The following is a 20,938-nucleotide window of genomic DNA, read 5'->3' on the forward strand; positions in this document are numbered from 1 at the left end:
CAACTTATCAAAGCAATGCATTCTAATTATTCATCTGTCTGTTTAATTACTCAGTAATGCAGATGGTACTTGGATCATTTTTCTGAAAATATCACCAGACAGAAAATATAAAGTCATCACAAGATGGAAGAACAGCAAGTGGAATGTTTGTGGTCGAGTGAGGTTTTTGGAAAAAAAACGGGACCATGTTCATAGTGTTTCACGAGGGAGTGTTTTCCTAAAGTCAAAGCCCTGTACAAGACAATCTCAATTATATTCTACAGTTTCACAAACACTATAAAGGAAAAATTATGTCTTTAAAACTGTTTTTAGAACTGTGTAATAAACATATAAGGTAACGATTAAGCCAAAACTAATTCAGAAACTGGCAATCTTCTTTTGACCAATTAAATACTACTGTATATATATGATCCAAAATTATGTACATAGGTTTTTGTACTTTAAAAAGTTACAAATAATTTTTCCTTGGCCTAAAAATATATGTATGTATGAATGGATTCCCTATATACTCCATAATAAAAACAAAAATCAATAAATAACTATTATATCCAAGCAAATATGTGGATTTAATACAAATATTAAAAAAAACAACCATTCCATCTGCCTCAATGCAGCTGATGTCAGCAGTCAAATGTCAACATCAAATGCATTCCCAATTAGAGGCAGGTGTAGCGCTTCTGTAAAGCAACATGACGTCTGAGTTCTACCACAACTTAACCCCACCGCACAGATGTTTGTATTTTATAAGAAGCACAATAAAAGCCTGACCTGGGGATAGATTTATGAGCCCTGCCTCCACTGAACTCCTACAGAAACTCCCCCAAACCAGGAGACTCCACAGTAAAGACCCAGAAGCCAGGGTCATAATCATCAGCTGCTGCTAAATCTCCGCCAACGTAAATCTTGTAGTTGCCCGGGACATGGTGAACTTTGAGTTGTGGGCTGCAGGTGTGTGTCCGCCTCTCGTTTGCATCGGATTAGAGCTGATTACTGTGAAATTAATTTAGAAATAGTAATTGGAATAGAATGGCTGCAATGTGTATCAGTGTGTTAGAGAGGCAGAGCAAAAACATGTTGTTTAATCTTCCTGGTATGTTGCGGGTAAAAATTGACCCATTTTAAAGTTTAAAGGTCTAGGTTATAGTTAGAAGTATTTTTTTTTCAGTATAAAACTTCTTCTGCTTGCCTTAATTAGTGTAATTAACATATAATATGAAAATGGTTCATCTCACATATTTGCAACCACCCGCTGCATGTTTATATCACATAGATACTGTTCAGGTCAATTTGACCCAGCAGTCAAACTGGAGGTAAAAGGGTGTCAGAAATGTCAGAGTATTGCTTTGTTTGCAGCTGTGAGACATATTTCACCCCAATCTCACACACACACATTCAGTGGACACCCAACAGGGGAAAGGCAAAACATAAAAGATTCTCTACATGGGAGTCCTACCAACATTACACTATGTCAGACAGACCTTTACAAAATGAGCAGCTGAAGCAAAAGGATGACAGTCCAGGAGGCTCTGGAAGTCATCATTGATCATCACAGTGAAATAGAGGAGGATGTGTCTGAAGACGAAGGCTATCTTAAACTAAATTCTGATTCTAATAATTCTGATATTGGGGCGGCACTGTGGTGCAGCAGGTAATGTCTCAGTCAGACAGCTCCAGGGACCTGGAGGTTGTGTGTTCGAGTACCGCTCCGGGTGACTTTCTGTGAGGAGTGTGGTGTGTTCTCCCTGTGTCTGTTTGGGTTTCCTCCTGGTGACTGTCTGTGAGGAGTGTGGTGTGTTCTCCCTGTGTCTGTGTGGGTTTCCTCTGGGTGACTGTCTGTGAGGAGTGTGGTGTGTTCTCCCTGTGTCTGCGTGGGTTTCCTCCGGGTGACTGTCGCTGAGGAGTGTGGTGTGTTCTCCAAGTGTCTGCGTGGGTTTCCTCCGGGTGACTGTCTGTGAGGAGTGTGGTGTGTTCTCCCTGTGTCTGCGTGGGTTTCCTCCGGGTGACTGTCTCTGAGGAGTGTGGTGTGTTCCCCCTGTGTCTGCGTGGGTTTCCTCCGGGTGACTGTCGCTGAGGAGTGTGGTGTGTTCCCCCTGTGTCTGCGTGGGTTTCCTCCGGGTGACTGTCTCTGAGGAGTGTGGTGTGTTCCCCCTGTGTCTGCGTGGGTTTCCTCCGGGTGACTGTCTCTGAGGAGTGTGGTGTGTTCCCCCTGTGTCTGCGTGGGTTTCCTCCGGGTGACTGTCTCTGAGGAGTGTGGTGTGTTCCCCCTGTGTCTGCGTGGGTTTCCTCCGGGTGACTGTCTCTGAGGAGTGTGGTGTGTTCCCCCTGTGTCTGCGTGGGTTTCCTCCGGGTGACTGTCTCTGAGGAGTGTGGTGTGTTCTCCCTGTGTCTGCGTGGGTTTCCTCCGGGTGACTGTCGCTGAGGAGTGTGGTGTGTTCCCCCTGTGTCTGCGTGGGTTTCCTCCGGGTGACTGTCTCTGAGGAGTGTGGTGTGTTCCCCCTGTGTCTGCGTGGGTTTCCTCCGGGTGACTGTCTCTGAGGAGTGTGGTGTGTTCCCCCTGTGTCTGCGTGGGTTTCCTCCGGGTGACTGTCTCTGAGGAGTGTGGTGTGTTCCCCCTGTGTCTGCGTGGGTTCCCTCCGGGTGACTGTCTCTGAGGAGTGTGGTGTGTTCCCCCTGTGTCTGCGTGGGTTTCCTCCGGGTGACTGTCTCTGAGGAGTGTGGTGTGTTCCCCCTGTGTCTGCGTGGGTTTCCTTCGGGTGACTGTCTCTGAGGAGTGTGGTGTGTTCCCCCTGTGTCTGCGTGGGTTTCCTCCGGGTGACTGTCTCTGAGGAGTGTGGTGTGTTCTCCCTGTGTCTGCGTGGGTTTCCTCCGGGTGACTGTCTCTGAGGAGTGTGGTGTGTTCTCCCTGTGTCTGCGTGGGTTTCCTCCGGGTGACTGTCTCTGAGGAGTGTGGTGTGTTCTCCCTGTGTCTGCGTGGGTTTCCTCTGGGTGACTGTCTGTGAGGAGTGTGGTGTGTTCTCGTTGTGTCTGCGTGGGTTTCCTCCGGGTGACTGTCGCTGAGGAGTGTGGTGTGTTCCCCCTGTGTCTGCATGGGTTTCCTCCGGGTGACTGTCTCTGAGGAGTGTGGTGTGTTCCCCCTGTGTCTGCGTGGGTTTCCTCCGGGTGACTGTCTCTGAGGAGTGTGGTGTGTTCTCCCTGTGTCTGCGTGGGTTTCCTCCGGGTGACTGTCTGTGAGAAGTGTGGTGTGTTCTCGTTGTGTCTGCGTGGGTTTCCTCCGGGTGACTGTCTCTGAGGAGTGTGGTGTGTTCCCCCTGTGTCTGCACGGGTTTCCTCTGGGTGCTCCGGTTTCCTCCCACGATCCAAAAACACACGTTGGCAGGTGGATTGGCGACTGTGTCCATAGGTGTGAGTGTGTTGCCCTGTGAAGGACTGGCGCCCCCTCCAGGGTGTGTTCCCACCTTGCACCCAGTGATTCTGAGTAGGCTCTGCTCCCACCGCGACCCTGAATTGGATAAGCGCTTACAGACAATGAATGAATGACACATCCTCCAGGGTCTCTGGTTTTCTCCCACAGTTCAAAAACATGGAGGTTAGGTGAATTGGTTTCTCTCATAACTGTCCTGGTGTGTGAGTGAATGAGTGTGTATGTGAAAGAATGTCTGTATGTGTGAGTGAATGTATATGTGCCCAGATATGGATTAGCGCTCTATACTGTGCCTGATTCAGTCCTCCAGGCGGACGGTCGTTCATAGTTGAGAGTACGCTGTGCGCATTTTACTGCCACTTCTCGCCAGTGTGAGTGTGTGGATTGAATGTTGAGTGTTGATTGTAAAGCGTCCTTGGGTTTCTAGAAAGGCGCTTTATAAGTGTAACGTTAAATAAAACACATTTAGATGCATATTTGGGGCTCCTCATCCTGGCTGGGGTCTATAAGTCAAAGGATGAATCGACAGCAAGTCTTTTAAAAGTCATAAAGTGGTGAAACATTAAAAAAAAAATTATTATTTATGTAAAATGGGTGAATTATCCTAACTGAACCATTACCTGTTAGAGGTGAGGAACACCACTGCACTAAATATTGATAGAATAATTAGTAATGGAGTTACTAATAATGAAATATTCACACTGCTTGTTACGATTTGTTTGCTTTCAGACATCTTTTGGATAATTAAACATGCACCGGGTCAAACTGACCTGGGAACACCATTGCTGTTCCTGACAAATGAACATAACAAGTACCTGAGTACACATCTGACTGACAAATAAAAGAAGCAAATGAAAGCCAGGGACAGTATAACACTAGACTTCTGAGGGTTAAACACACAGACACACTCTTACCCTGCCATTGACACTTTTGTCCAAGGAGAGTGTGTCATGTGTTTTAACAGCAGGGAGCCCCCTCCCCACCTCCAGCAGGGAGCCCCCTCCCCACCTCCAGCAGGGTTTGGGTTCCTTACTGAAGGACACAATGGTGTGATATAAACAGCTGGGCTGGAGTCCCTGACCCCTTCATTTATAGCTTTCCTGACCTTTGGCTTAGCAGTGTTCTCATTACTTTGTATTTTCCCTTCCACCATTTTCACCAAGTGCCAACTATAAATCTTTGCTTGTGCACTTTACAAAGGTAAAAGCAATGCATGGAGTACAGAGATAAATTCTACTCTTCCATCAACACCTGCCACACCAAGCAGGTGTGTTTCTGGAGCAATGACATGGAAGATCTCCTTTTGTCTCCTTCACATAGGCTATGGAATCTCGCTGGTGATGACAGATATGGCTAGTCCATTTATCTCCCATCCACAGTGGTGCTATTTGATTAAAACCTTTTAAACTGTCTGGATGCTCCTGAAGGAGAAATACAAAAGCATTGTTTTCTCTTATTGATCGCATTACACAAACAAAATGCTGCTGTTCCAGTCCATTTAGAGCTTTTAGTTAGGTTTATGGTTAGGTTTAGGTTTAGCGATAGGGTTAGATTTAGGAATAATATGAAACAAGCACAAAACCTGGAGTTTTAGAATATTATATAATTATTATTTTTATAGGGCGGCACGGTGGAGTTTGGTATGTTCTCCCTGTGTCCGTGTGGGTTTCCTCTGGGTGACTGTCTGTAAAGAGGGTGGTGTGTTCTCCCTGTGTCCACGTGGGTTTCCTCCGGGTGACTGTCTGTGAGGAGTGTGGTCTGTTCTCCCTGTGTCCGTGTGGGTTTCCTCCGGGTGACTGTCTGTAAGGAGGGTGGTGTGTTCTCCCTGTGTCTGCGTGGGTTTCCTCCGGGTGACTGACTGTGAGGAGTGTGGTGTGTTCTCCCTGTGTCTGCGTGGGTTTCCTCCGGGTGACTGTCTGTGAGGAGTGTGGTGTGTTCTCCCTGTGTCTGCGTGGGTTTCCTCCGGGTGACTGTCTGTGAGGAGTGTGGTGTGTTCTCCCTGTGTCTGCGTGGGTTTCCTCTGGGTGACTGTCTGTGAAGAGTGTGGTGTGTTCTCCCTGTGCCCATGTGGGTTTCCTCTGGGTGACTGTCTGTGAACAATGTGGTGTGTTCTCCCTGTGTCTGAGTGGGTTTCCTCCGGGTGACTGTCTGTGCGGAGTGTGGTGTGTTCTCCCTGTGTCCACGTGGGTTTCCTCTGGGTGACTGTCTGTGAGGAGTGTGGTGTGTTCTCCCTGTGTCTGCGTGGGTTTCCTCCGGGTGCTCCGGTTTCCTCCCACAGTCCACAAACAACACGTTGGTAGGTGGATTGGTGACTCAAAAGTGTCCGTAGGTGTGAGTGTGTGAGTGAATGTGTGAGTGTGTGTGTTGCCCTGTGAAGGACTGGCGCCCCCTCCAGGGTGTATTCCCGCCTTGCGCCCAATGATTCCAGGTAGGCTCTAGACCCACCATGACCCTGAATTGGATAAGGGTTACAGATAATGAATGAATGAATGATTGATAAAGGTATAGTGTGATATGACAAACATCTGAAGGTTGTTGAAAAAGTAGTTTACTGGGTAAAGGCTTCAAAAAGCGCTTTAGCATCAGACGGAAAAGCACAGCTTGTGGCTTAAACACCATGACCCTGAACTGGATAAGGGTTACAGATAATGAATGACTGAATGTTATATATATATATATCAATCCTGATCCTTATTTCTATAGCACTGTTTATGTGAAATGCAGCTCAAATTGCTTCACACAGCTTCTATGAGACAAAATTATTACAGTGTATACAATGTAACCAGATAACAACAGAGGAAAATATATGTTTAAAGTGATTAAGAAATAAAATGATAAATCATTAACAAAGGTAACACAATGTTAATGTGACAAAAATTACCCTAGGTTTAAGTTTAAGTTTAAGGTTCGGGTTAAGTTTGAATAACATTAAACAAGCACACAATCTGCCATTTCTAAGTTATTGGATTTCAATGATCGATCTATGGTTAAGTTTAGGTTTAGGGTTAAAATGGGTTGCCAGATATTCATGTAAAAATAAAGAACACATATTACAAGCAGCCATAACATTTCATACACATTGTAGAGATTCTGGGAATGGACTGGACTCACTGGGACTCATGCAGGGGAGCTCCCAGCATGACTTGCAACCCCCCCTAGGAGTGTTAGTGGGGTTACCTTGGGGTTTGTTTGTGTTGCTGTGTTTCTGATTGCTGTGTAGCAAGGTATGTTGTTGTTGGGGGTTCACTGGCAGGGTGTCTGCTGGCATGTGGTGCCCCTGGATCTCGCTATACACCAAGCCATAAATAATGCTTGTTGCTTTGCTACTTTCTGCACTTGTGACCTTTTAAGGGCACTTCAATAAAGGTTGCTTGTTCACAGTACGGCTGCGTCTCTTACCGATTCCCAAGGCCAAATATCCAATAAACACAAATACACCTTGAGACCAGGCTGTTACAGAAGGTAAAAGGCCATTCACTCTTTTAGATTATCTTGTAGCAGATCTCAAACCCATTTCTCAGAGATAGATGCAAACCATGAGCGCACACAACCACAGCACCACAGAGGAAATGGAGGCACACAACTTCTTTATACAATATAAGATGTGTAGAGTCCTGCCCGTGTACAGTAAGTTCACAGTGGTTAGCATGACAAGTTAGCACAGCTGCTGGAGCAGCCTTATACAGCAGGGTATAGTTTTTAATGAAACAGCTTTAGCACAAACAGACCAGCACCAGAAAAACAATCCTCATGGACAGGTCAAGCTCCTGCATTTTAGAAGGATCTATCGGACTGAGTATGGATGTTTTATTTGCCCCAACACAACAGGCTAGTCAGCAGTACACAGAGCTGTCACCACAGAATGTGATTTCTAAAGTCACACACTGCGTACGCCCAGTGTAGACTGAACAGAGGCTTGCTGGACATGTCAGCGCGAATTGGTAAATGTGCCGAAACGAAGGCGAGGGCGGACTGCAGCGTGACAGCAGTGTGACGGCAGTGGCAGGCGGCAGATGGTGCCACCTCAGGCCATGGTCTGATGCCGTCCTCCTCCATTTAGCCTTTTTAACACCACTTACGCCAGCCCTGTCCTCCGCCGCAGCGGCGTCTCTGAGCCGCGAGGCAAAAACTGCAGCAGAGATCCAGAGCCGTTCGCTTTAATTGAACCTCTGCGGAAGGTCAAGGTGTCGGGAGTCGGAGCTGGGAAAAAGAGAGCGCTCAAAAGCACCCGGAGCATGAGAGGGAAAATCTATTAACTCTGTGCTTTAAATACCAACTGATGGGTTTCTTTTTTTTCCTTCTTCCCCTTTTTCTTTTTTTTCCCCTCGTCCATCCATTCACCTGAGGAGGACGGGTATGCGGCTGCTGCTAATTAGCTTTGGCTGGGGATTAAACACGCTGCCATCTTGGCATGCCTTTTTTGTTGTTGTTGTTGCCTGTGCACTGATTGGCTATGAAAGTGTCTGCCCCAGTCTGCTCCTTTATCTTATTTAGTTAACTGCTGGAGTCAGTCAGGATCGAAGTCTTATTAAAGTTTACAATTAAAGGCCTGGTCAGCGAGCTCAGCTTTATGGAATTGGACAGCGGAGGCCAAGGCACATTGATGTATCAATGCAGACCAATTCAATAGTCACTATAGAGCTTGGTACTTCCATCTATAAACAGTGACCAGAGGTGGGGAGTTACTAGCAACATTTAGTCAAGTACAATACTGATGCGGTTGTACTCTGTGAGCATTTTCAAATCAGAATAAATTGACTATAACTCTACATAAGGCCAGGCATTAGGAATGCTTTTTCACACTTTAAAATGGGTTGAAGATACTGGTTTATTTTAAATACTTTATTTATACTCTTACCCATGAAAACAAGAAGAGTAACTGGACAGGTATAAAACAAATGTACAGAGCAGCGGCGATTGCTCTAAGACTGCCAGGGAAGCTTAGCTTCCCCTAAAATGTAAAAAATAAGTGATCAAATATATACTGTTGTGTGTACATGTCATTGAATAAATATGCACTACAACGCGCTCAACTTTTGTTCAGAATCAGCTTCTTATCACTGGTAAAGACGCGGCTTTCCTCCCAATCATTCCCGCAGCTTCACAGTGCTTTAAACAGTGAGGACGCTGAGCATCCACAGAGTTCAATAGCAAAGCAGCTAAGTGCAGCGAAATGAGACGAGTCATTGGATAAATGCTGGGCTTTGTCCCGCCCATCGGACGCTCAGTGTCTCTGGGGGTCTATGGGGCAGTGGGCTGGCCCAGACACTCAGCTTCTGCATGATGATTGGCACATTTTATGATGTAGGCCGAAATTGAGCTTCCCCTCCTTGAAAGACCAGCATCCACCACTGGTACAGAGTATAATCTGAGTAATTATTACCTTTTTTATATACAGTGCCATCTCTCCCATAACAGTTATCCAATCAGACGACAGATACAGGTAAAAACAAGTGGAGGATATCACCAGTGTCCAAAGGAAAAAAAATACATTTCCATTTCTGCCAATATTTGGTTTACCACATTAATTGAAAGCGGCAACTGTCCTTCACAATTTTGTGAAAATTTCATTACTTCTAAAAGTTCCGAAGGTTTTTTCTTCTCCTGGAATGTTACCATTTTGGAGATACCTATTTTTCTTTGGACAATGAGGATGTGTGGACAGTATCTGGAAATTTTTATACTTCAGCTATTTTACCTGCTTACCTCCAAGAGACTGTTTGCTTTCCCATATCTCCACGAGTTGTCAGTTAAAATACGGGGTGGTTAAAATAAACTTGGAGTCAGGTTTTTCTAAGTCTTTCAACCTTTCCGAGTCTCAGTGGTGAGCTAAGGTGGCTTTAAAGATGGGTACATAGTGTCTGTGCTGTGACTGCTCCTCAGGACTCTCTATCCCTGAGTGCAGGCTTTTTTTTGTGAGCTTTCTCTCTATACACACACGCACAAAATGTGTTTACTACTAACTTTGAAAAGAAAGTCTCTCATTATATCTTTCCATTTATTTTATTGTATTGACTGGGGTATTGGTTTTGCATGTATTGGTAATATCTGTGTGGTAGCACTGGCAAACCAAGTGGTCATTGGTTGGAGAAAAACCTGGAAATTGGATGCATCTACCAACACAAACCATGAATCAAGACTGAGCCAAGACTCTGAAAACAGCATTGAATGAGAGGTTCTGATTTTGTGCTGCATCTTACGTAGAGTACAAACGCTTCAGAATCATCCCACATTCACTCCAGAGTCTCTCCAATCACAGCACTGTGAGAGCACAAAGACAAGGTTTGTAGGATGAAAACAAACAACGAGTGCTGAGAAATGATTACTGATTAAATATGGTGTAAACGAGAATAGAGAAGAGGAAACAAAGCAAAAACACCACGCGCCTCACTGCGATGCTCTCGTATTTTATTTACACAGAGGCTCTCTCTCTCTGTAACCAGTCGTTCTGAACAGGACTGTTTCAAAGGGGAGTAAGAAAAGCGCTGTGTTGTTTGATCCTTGTTTTATTTTGACCAAATCATGTCACAGACGTATTAGGGATAGCGTCTAATCTAAGACGTCATGTTAAAATGCTGCTTTATCTTTGCAGCAGCTGTTGCTCATTTCCCAGAGCAAAGTTAGCCTCAGCAGCCTACAAGCAATTCTGAGAAAACATGTGCGCTGACAGAGTTCCATGTTTGAGCCACAAGCTGTGCTTCTCCGTCTGATGCTGCAGCTCTTTCTGAAGCCTTTACCCAGTAAACTAACAACTTATTTTTCAACAACCTTCAGATGTTTGTCATATCACACTATACCTTTATCATTCATTCATTCATTCATTATCTGTAACCCTTATCCAGTTCAGGGTCACGGTGGGTCCAGAGCCTACCTGGAATCATTGGGCGCAAGGGGGGAATACACCCTGTAGGGGGCGCCGGTTCTTCACACGACAACACAGACACATTCACTCACACACTCACACCTACGGACACTTTTGAGTCACCAATCCACCTAAAAACGTGTGTTTTTGGACTGTGGGAGGAAACCCATGCAGACACAGGGAGAACACACCAACTCCTCACAGACAGTCACCCTGAGGAAACCCACGCAGACACAGGGAGAACACACCAACTCCTCACAGACAGTCATCCAGAGGAAACCCATGCAGACACAGGGAGAACACGCCACACTCCTCACAGACAGTCATCTGGAGGAAACTCACGCAGGCACAGGGAAAACACACCACACTCCTCACAGACAGTCACCCGGAGGAAACCCACACAGACACAGGGAAAACACACCACACTCCTCACAGACAGTCACCCAGAGGAAACCAACGCAGACACAGGGAGAACACACCACACTCCTCACAGTCACCCAGAGGAAACCCATACAGACACAGGGAGAACACACCACACTCCTCACAGACAGTCACCTGGAGGAAACCCCCGCAGACACAGGGAGGACACACCACACTCCTCACAGACAGTCACCCAGAGGAAACCCATGCAGACACAGAAAGAACACACCACGCTCCTCACAGACAGTCACCCGGAGGAAACCCACGCAGACACAGGGAGAACACACCACACTCCTCACAGACAGTCACCCGGAGGAAACCCACGCAGACACAGGGAGAACCTGGCCTGTGTCTCATTAGTATTAAAATTCCATTGTTTTTGTCTTAAGAAGAAACCAAACTATCAGGACTAATCACATCAAATTGGTAATAAAATAGTTAAATAATAATAATAATCAACGACAGCACTATAAATAAAACAAAATAAAGCTGTATTATGGACCACAATGAAAGGATATTTGAAAAATCTGAAGAGTTGAATACTTGGGTCCAGCCCTACATTCACCCACGAGAACAGAATAAGCTAAACCTAAAGCTACTGAACATGGACTCTGTGGGTACACTTCCAGTGAAGGGTCCCAGCACTGTACTATTCACTTCTGGCACTGATTCATTTAAACAGGATTTAAGTCCCTAACCTTCATGCTTCCAGTGCAGCTGTGCATTGTACCAACCCGATTCTTGGGAACAGAGTCGATGCCGGTACCTCATTTTTCCTTCTTTACCTCCATCTTTATAAAGCGCATGCCCTTTGACGATAATATGCTAATATTTATCCGGTCACGATGGCCGACTCTCTTTGAACTTTGTTTGGCGGCGAAGGCAGTGCTAGGGCACAGGTTTATGGGCTTCAAGCCCCCTCTGTTGCCATCTGCCATTTGAATAATAAATAAAGATCCCATGTTTTAATTCAAGGGGTCCGTTCGGGGGGTGGAGGTGTCAGGGAATCTGCCCTTTGTTCAGAACCCTAGAAAAAGCCTGTGTACGTCCACCAATATTTAAAAGTGAGATTTAACCAAAAATGTTTGGGGTCCCTCCATTCTTCCCTCCTTTTCTCCTCAAAGTCTGGCACATCTGAGGCGACGACAGCACGGGTCCAGAGTCCTAGGCTTTATTTTGATAAAGTGCGCATGAATCAAAAGGAACGGCTGTCCTGTTTCTCATCTGAGAGGGAGATCTTTGAAAGGGACGTCACGCTGGGGTAATCTTACAAGAAAACACAGCATTCAGCACCTCGCCACTGTCCACTGAATACAAATATGCACAAGCAAACACACACTCCACTCAGCACACAATTAAACAGCGTCTGGCAACCCCCCACCCCCCCACCCCACATACACACACACAAATAACTGCACAGAGCAAAACAGCCGCCTTCATTAACCCTTCACGGCTGATGCAAAAGCATGGCTATTACTGCTATTTTGATTTGACTTTAATTTGTCTCAAAAACAGCATTTTTGGGTAAACAAACTGCACAGATAAAAAGGAAAATAAGAGCACTTCTACATTTGCTGTTCCACTCCCTTAGTCTGTACCAAAGCTGGAAATGATAGGCTGCTGCATTTTATTCTGGTTCTTACCAACACTGGACTAACAGATCTAAAACGTGATATGGATAAAAAGACTTCAGTGAGCAGCTGTTATGAATATTTTGTGAAAATACATCACATCCAGCAAATTACAAAGGGCTACCATGTGGCACAAGCTACCTAAGAGTCGACTCCTTCATTACGTGAAGGGTGTTCTACCACTTTACCACAAGTTAACACAGTTTTTTGGGTCTTAATAATGTTGGTGACAAGCTACTACAAGGCACAAACACCACAATGCCATACTCCGCCTGTCGAAACAATTCTGTTAAAAACGACCAGTTTGAGCACCCATTTTTTAAATAAGACTGAGCTGCAACTCGGTTCAGAACAGAATCCAGGAGTGTAGAGCAAGTAGCAGAAGCTCTAGCTGCATCACAACTGTGCACTTAATACTAATTCTAACTAGTGTTTGAGTGTGTCAGATTGTCACAGTTGAGTATACATTACTGTGCATACTCTGTATAGAAAGTTGTCTATATGTAAAAATAAAAATAAAAATAATGGCAGACAGTGAGGCAACTACATCTTGGTATCATGTGCGTTGTCATAGTAACATTCCCTCACATCTGTAGTAAGAAACAGCATATTTTGTGTACCAGCTGAACTCACATTAAGAATAACACCTAGCATACCTAGCTTTAGTGAGTAGAACACACCTGGGATGCTGTTTTGGATTTCTTCTCCATTCTCATGTTCTCCGTGTTTACTCAGTACTCATTTCTCTCTGCTCATTGGATTTGTTTTGCTCTGTTTAACCTCGTCTTTGTGCTCTCACATAGGGAGGAGTGCAAAGTGGTGCCCCATTGTCCTTGCACTATCTGTGTGGGTAAAAAAAAAGCCCTCCCTCACGGCCATCACTCAGCATGATGTCAGCCAATGTAGACAAGGGAGTTGGGCAGTTAGCGTTCTCCTACAAGAGTGTTGAGTTGTTAAATGACATGTTATTTTGTGCGACTGAGACAGATGGGTGGGGGGTGAATAGCTATTACCATTGTACACTCATTTCTGAGGCCAAATCTTTTATCTTTCTTCTATCATCAGACCTTCATCTGTTACTGGACCTGTTCTGTAGACGTTCTGTAGAAAGGAGGACACAGTACAGATGACTTTGGTCTGTATTGACAACATAAAATAATTCTTTAAAATGCTTTTAAATGATCCCAGAGGACACAGTAATGTTACAGTAGCAATACAGAGTGTGCAGAAACTGTACATGAACAAGCATAACCTCATCGGCCATAATATTAAAACCACCACCTTGTCCATTTTATCAGTTCCACAGGCCATAAGTGCACTTTGTTGTTTTACAATTACAGAATGTCGCCCAACTGTTGCTTTGCATTCTTTCTTTATCATGTTTCAACCTGCTCTATTTGGGTGGTGGATAATTCTTAGCAAAGCAGTGACACTGTCCACTCTTTCAGAAACACCTACCTTCTTGGTCCACTTAGGTGTAACATCAGAGACAGCAGCTCATCAGTTGCTGCACAGTTTGTGTTGGTCGTACTCTAGTTCAACTGTGGTCAATGGATGCAGCCCATAGGATGCTGTTGACTGGATATTTTTGGTCTGATGCACTATTACCAGCACAACACACAATAGCACCACCAACACGTCAATGTCACTGTAGCACTGTGAGGGTCCTGATCATTGACGAATAGAGTGAAAAAATGCAGATAGTGGAGTGGGTGATTTGGTGTATGGTAATCATTGTTTTCAAATTGCAAATGAAGAGTTATATTGAAAGCTTCACACAGGGTCTCATTTCAGTGCAAGAAAGTGTTAAAAACCAACCAAGACCTGTCCATGCACTGAATGTAAATGCGATTCTAAATATCATGATATGATTTTTCTATGGCAATCTTTTTGAATTGTAAAGCCAAAAGACAGTAATGACTCTAGACTTCTGCAGAGCTGAGAGCACCAACCGCTTTTACAGGCCAGTGTAGCTGAGAGCACAAAGACAATAGCCAGAAGGGCTGCTGAGGGCGGTACCTGTGGTCTCAGCACACGCAATCATCCATATAAACACAGGTCATTGATTTGGAGGTGTCCACAGCTGGAGGTGGGTGACAGCAAATTGGCTCCTGCCTGTTCATCAGACTCCCAGCCAGAGCCCCCATGCTGTGCTCAAGCCCATGAGCCTGGGGCTATTTTCACAAATTTCCCATACTCCTCTGAAAGTATGACTAGCAACACTTTTGGCTGCCAAAGAAGTCAGATCTACCGGACTTAATTACAAATCCCTGACCCTTGCAGAATGGGTCACAGGAAGGTTGGGAGGAAAGGAGACTGAACTTTCTGTCCTATGTTTTATATTCCGTCCTTATTTAATATTGGAGCAGATACTGATAAATTATGGGATCCCATCCAGCTGCTGTGTAGCCTTTAGGGGGTTTGTTTTTACTGTCCATTTGTTCTTACTGTCTTATCTGTGTGCTTATATCATTTTTTTAACCATGTTGAATGTTCTCAACACACTGCTAATCCTACGTCTTCAATCATTTTCACTGCAGGGCGGCAGACGGGGGTCAGTATTCAGCTTCAACAAGCTACGTGCTAAAGGCTAATTGTTAAATTAGGCATAATTACATCCTGAAGTAGCCAACTACACTTCTTTGTCTTTAAATCTTCAGAGGGATCCAAATCACAGAGCACAAGATAATGCTTTGCAACAGCATTCCTCGAATCGGTGCTTAGCCGCATGCAAATTACCCTGTACTTGGAGGTCGTATTCTTGCACTGAAATGAATAATCACAGACAAGTGATCCCACACAAGAGTTCTCCCAAAGAACCTACATAACAGCAGCCAAGTCTCGCTACAAATTGACTAGAGACCAGAGGCCTAGATATCTGCCAGTATTACGCATCATTCACGCAGGGGTGGGAACAATCTGATAAAGTGCTAGCTGCATATAGTCGTGCTGGAGTTTGGCTTTGTTCTGGCTTGAACTGAGGCTGACCCTTGTCCAGTTTTCCCTCAACGACTGCCACGAAAACAATCCCCTGGATATTAAAGCAGTAGGGGCTTTGCAGAGGATCAGCGAGGAGGCCACAGATATTCATTTTTTTCTTTATCCTGTGTGGAATGAAGGAATGAAGCTAACTCCCTCTCCCTCTCTATCCTTCTACTTTCCTGTCTCTACTGTCTCCCCCCACAGGCCTATCTGCTTCCCTCTCTTGCACAGTAAAATCAATAGTGTGAAATCAACTCCAGGAGAGTTAAATCTACCACTAAAGAGGCCCCAACCAAGTTGCATTCAACTCCGCAGGAGTTCGTTTAACACTTGTTGTTGTTTTACATGAGCCCGGAGCTATGTCCATTAACCAACTGTGAGAACAGCTTGAGGTTAAGTGTCCTGCTCAAGGGCACAATGCCAATAGCTGCCACCATCTGGGGATCACAAACCTGACCCCTGGAGCCTTGGTCAAGTCAAGTTCTCCATGCTAGTTAAGCACCGAGCATCCCTTGTATCATGCATGGCTAAAATGACAGAGGATTACACATAGGAAACCACACCCACACGAACAGAAAAACCACAACAGACAGCTGGAGTTAATTAAGCACTTATCAGCGGGTCGGTTAATGAAGCGTTTCTGCTTTTACACATGGGTAAAACAGCGCAAACAGCTTCCCCTCGCACAAAGACCACCAGGCATGCACATGCTACAGAATCAACAGTGTTGCATCAAATGTCCCACTGAGATCTATTTACTCTTATTGAATTAGATCCAATTAAATTGGAGCTGGATGAAAGGCCCAATCAGGGATTGCGCCAACTGTCAGGACACTTTTCAATACATCGATCACAGGGAGGTTTAAAACAACAAACAGATTGACAATATTTGTGTTTACCCTGCTCCCTGTAAACTCTGGCGTAGTCATGGGGTAGCAGTGGTACAAAAGAAAATATATTTTTTCCACGAATATCATCACACACTGCTGGGAGCAAACTTATTTCCTGCATCTCCCTTTTGGTACCTGCAACATTTTATTTTTACAATATGTGAAATCCAGTATGGGCCCAGTGTGAATTCTAAATATGCTTGACTATAGCCTTATTTATTATCAGTGATAAATACAGAAACACACAAAGCCTTTTATTCATACACTGCTTTCACTTTGTCTGTATTTGTGAACATTCTCTTACAACTTACAAATACTAATGCAATAGAGAAGTACCACTGGAAACTGTGGAGTCACTGTAGCTGATCGTTTCATCAAAACACAATGTCTGGTAATAAGTGAAGAGAATTCTGTGTTCACATGTGGTAAAGTATTTAATTGATTCACAGGCCACTCACCACGACCACTTTCACATTTTTGTGGTAGGTAATGTCACATTACCAAAACCTCTTCCACCGTTACCATGCTAGCTTTTTTCCATCAGAAACTTTGACTCTGAACTGCCCTCTATAGGGCAGTTTAACATGTTATGTTTAACATCCTGTTCAAAGTAAAATGACACAGAAGTATGTGGGCAGTGACAGTCAGTGTTTGAAATGGATGTATTAATTTACGTCGGTGATGGGAGTAGAAATGAGCCTTAAGAGATCATATTCTCAGTATATGTACAATGTGTACTAATATAGCTCGCCTTTTGTGGACATACATGTGAATTTTTGATATGTCTACCCAGCATGTAAAATCCACCTTAAACCTGCTCCAAATATTAAATCTGAACCTAACACTTAAGTAAAAACTATAAACCATAATGAATTATAGCATAGAAATGTTATGATTATCTGGGCTACTCCTTTTATTTTCATACATAACTTCTGCAGATATCACTGCTGAAAACACCAGCTTTTTATCCCTTAAAACTTTTTTTTTTTACCATATTCAAAAACCATTGTTTTGACCTGATCTCATATATATTTGGCTACAAAACCATTTTTACAATCCAAATAATGTGTACAAAATAGTTTGCCCTCGAGTCTCACATTGCCAGACTCCCTGAGTCTGGTACCTTTCACCACTTAATGTGAACAGTCTACAACGTCAGCAAAAGGAATCTGACTGACACACAAAATGACCAAATCACAGCTCTGGTATTTTGGCATCCTGTACAGAAGGAGGCTATCTCTGAGTGAGAGTGAACCAGAGCCAATACAAAATGACACACTGAAGTGTGTGTATGTGGATGTACATATAGCCAATCAGAAAGCTCCTGGCAGAATGGTGACAGTGAGGCCAGCATTAAACAATATCTGTCAATTTTTGGGGGCAGGGAGTCTGTAGCTGAGACTACCCTGCCCCTAAATTTAAACATGACCTTAACCAAAACTCTAAATCTAACCATAAGCTAATTCAAAGCTTAAATGTAAGCTCCAAACTTTTAGAAATTGCAGGAACTTGTTTGTAAACTTCTCCCTCAGTTTCTTCTCTGGCTACAAAACAGAGAGTTAGCATGGATATAGTCTAACCCACTCTTAAAAAATAAAGGTGCTACAAAAGGTCTTTTGAGCAATACCATAGAAGATCCACTTTTGTTTCCATAAAGAATCATTTTAACAAATATGTTTAAACGGGTAAAGAACATTCACACATCTCTTAAACAAACCTGGTTCTTTATGGAACCAAAAGCGGTCCTTCTATGGCATTGCTCAAAAGACACATTACTTTTGAGTGCAGTGCAAAAAAAACTCTTAGACATGCTAAAATAACTACAAGTGTTAACTAATTATTAGGTAGTAATGTTAAGAACAAGTGGGCTCTTCCATTAAGTAGCCTATGTACTAAATTTGCAGATCCATTTTGCTGAAAACACTGTAGCTGTACTTAACAAATGTTCCAGATGTGTTTTATGTTACATGTGTGTTTTTCCTACTGTTGTAATGTTGACATTTTGAAGATGTAAAGCTTTGTTCTGATACTGAGATGGTAGGATTATGCTGAAGAATTTGTTTGACTCTCCGGTCATGATTTGCAGTTACCTTCCTGTCTTCAAATTCCTGCTTGAACTCCTAACCCGTCTCTGCCTCACGGCCATACTGAACTTCTTTCCAATCATGTTGTCATCATACAACATCCTGTATATGTCTAACACAATCAGCCCTCCACTAGATCTTCCCCTGATAGATCTTCAGCAAGAGCATATCTCCCAGACCTTTCCTCTGTTTGATCCCCATGCTTTATGCTTAATCTCACGTTTAAACTTGTAACAACTTGCTTAATCTCACTGGTCTTACTGGAAACATAAATCCATGATCCAACGCAGGCTAGTTCATGTTTTGGATCTTGGTTCTTCTTTTCAGTCTTATTTATTTATTTTGTCCTATTCCTTCCTATGAGTCCTGGTTTTTCTCAGTCGTTCTTCTTCAGGCTCTTAAACTCTATTAGGACTGGATTTTTTTTTTGTCTGTGGACATGGGGTAATTATTATTAGAAGAGTTTAAGTCTCTGTCAAACAAGCAGTAAAAATACCACAGGTAATATTAATTCCATCCAAATTGACACATGGGTGGTGAATAGTGTGTCATTTCCCAGGGTAAAGAAGATTTTTTTTTTGCAGGTTTTCTCAAGAATGAAGGAGCTGGAGGGTGTGTTTAGTGAAGGCTTAGAAAAGGTGTTGCCATCTTATTATATATTTTGAAGGACTAGAAGATAATGTCGTTGCAGGATGAATATTTTTGGTGGAAAAGCTGTTCTCAGAACATTCTAAAAACACCTGTAGCTATGCCATGTCTCAAGTAGCCATTTTCACAAAGATCTCTTATCCAGTGCAAATTCACCATAAACATCTTTGACAATCTTTGATAAAATGACATTACACTAGCTCCCCATGTAAAACTAATCCGGTCAGAGTAGGGCTTAAGACAGATCCTCCCTTTAGAGGTTCTGCCTCTTATTCTGCCGCTTATTTTCCCATTAGGAGTATGGCTTCCTTTCAGTGGTTCCCTCTTAGCTTCTCCTTACAAGTCTTGGTACCTGTCTGTGATTCTTCCTTATACTCTTTGGGGTTATATTCTTGAATGCCAGTGCTTCTCAGAGACTTTTCCTCATGCTTGTAAATGGTTGTTCCTAAAAAAATATCCGTTCAGGTTTCTTGGAAACTTGGTGCCTTCTCCAGTGAATCGGCTTGCGTTTCCACCAGTTTTGATAGGAACCATGGATATGTGATCAGCAGAGGGGCATTGCAGGGTTGTTCAGTTCAGAGTTGCTGTGGCTGAATTTGGGGGTAGAGCAATAGCCAAAGTTAACTGGTTAGAGTCAAGACAGAGTCATGGTTAATCAATATATCACACTGCAAATGACACCATTTGCGATACACCAACACATGTCATCATGGTCTTTTACAATTCCTGGTTCCCTCAATCTCCACTATTATGAAGGGTTGACTTTTTAAATCTTATTGGGTCCCTTTCAGTGATACTTTCTTTAGAGTATTGGTTTTTCTTGGTTCCATTTTTTGCAACATTTTCCATTCATGGTCCACTTCCATTTGTGGAAATGTTTAGTGTAGTGTCCGTTGTAAAATGCGACTACACGCAACAGTGGAAAGAAAATCCTCAGACTGCACTGAACTATAGAATCTTCCATAAACAATGCTCCACCAAAGGGCCCAGTGTTCTAAATATTTTTAGTTTTTTGGAAAACCAGCTGATCTATCCTCCAGCACCTATTAATAGTATCTTTCACCAAAAGCCCTCGAGACCCTCGGCTGCCCCTCCCGCTGCCCTTCTTTCTCGACTGAGCCATTATTGGCGGTGATGGCCGAGCCTGCATGACAGCTGTTGTTTTCTGCGCTCACCTCACACATCCCAATGTGTAAAGTGTTAAAGAAAAAAACAATCTTATCTGTGTTAAAGCCATCTCCACAATGCCGCAATGATGGAGCAGGGAGCAGACGGTAGCTGAAATATCAGCACTCCACTCAGCACCGAATCTCCAGGTGTCTTCTTCCTGACAGTTTAATGACACTGCTTTATGGAGGTGTGGACAAAGGCACCCAAGATCACACTGAAAAAAAAAATCCCTAAGTGCTTTGGACTTTGGTAAACCTTCATTCAGTTTGAAGAGTAAACAACCCAGTGGTATTCATGACTTCTTGAATTCCAGTTTTTACAAAAACATAACTTTTGATGCTTTACATTGAGCGTGTGTGTGTGTGTGGGGGGGGGGGTGTTTGCGTGGGAGGTGGAAGCTTAACTATAAGCAACACATGGGCCTAGCTTGTAACTCACTCATTTTCATACTCCACAATCTAAAATCTGCACGATGTGGCACCACTCATAGCCCCACACCCACAAAAACTCTAGTTCTTAAATCAGTTCCATTTTGGATTCCTGAAACGTTGGTGCTAATCAGGGAACTGCATGAGTTTTTTGGTTGCTAGCACTGCCATCTTGACAGTGATTCACAGGGCATTTATAGACCTTTCTTTGCAGTGTGCTGCTTCCTCTGGGCGGAATTTCACAAACGTCCAGGATTTCGTTTTTCTAGAGCTTACATAGAACTTCGAGAAGCGTTTCATTCACAAACTAGTCCCGCCCTCCCCTACTCCGATTGGTTCGCTTGAGTGAGAAGGGGGCGTGGTGAAGTAGCCTACAATCTTCGGATTGGACGGTCTGACTGT

The 20,938-nt window shown here is 43.7% G+C and overlaps 1 long non-coding RNA gene across 1 annotated transcript in view; it reads right to left on the bottom strand.

Moving 5' to 3' along the window:
- Window positions 1-734: 734 nt before the first annotated feature.
- The window catches only part of LOC136706738 (uncharacterized), a 102,537-nt gene continuing 82,333 nt past the window's right edge, over window positions 735-20,938 (bottom strand). The window contains exon 4 of the long non-coding RNA XR_010804140.1: window positions 735-990. This is a non-coding gene — a long non-coding RNA (uncharacterized lncRNA). The remainder of the gene's footprint in view (window positions 991-20,938) is intronic.

Source organism: Hoplias malabaricus, chromosome 9 (assembly GCF_029633855.1).
Source record: "Hoplias malabaricus isolate fHopMal1 chromosome 9, fHopMal1.hap1, whole genome shotgun sequence".
Taxonomy (NCBI): Eukaryota; Metazoa; Chordata; class Actinopteri; order Characiformes; family Erythrinidae; genus Hoplias; species Hoplias malabaricus.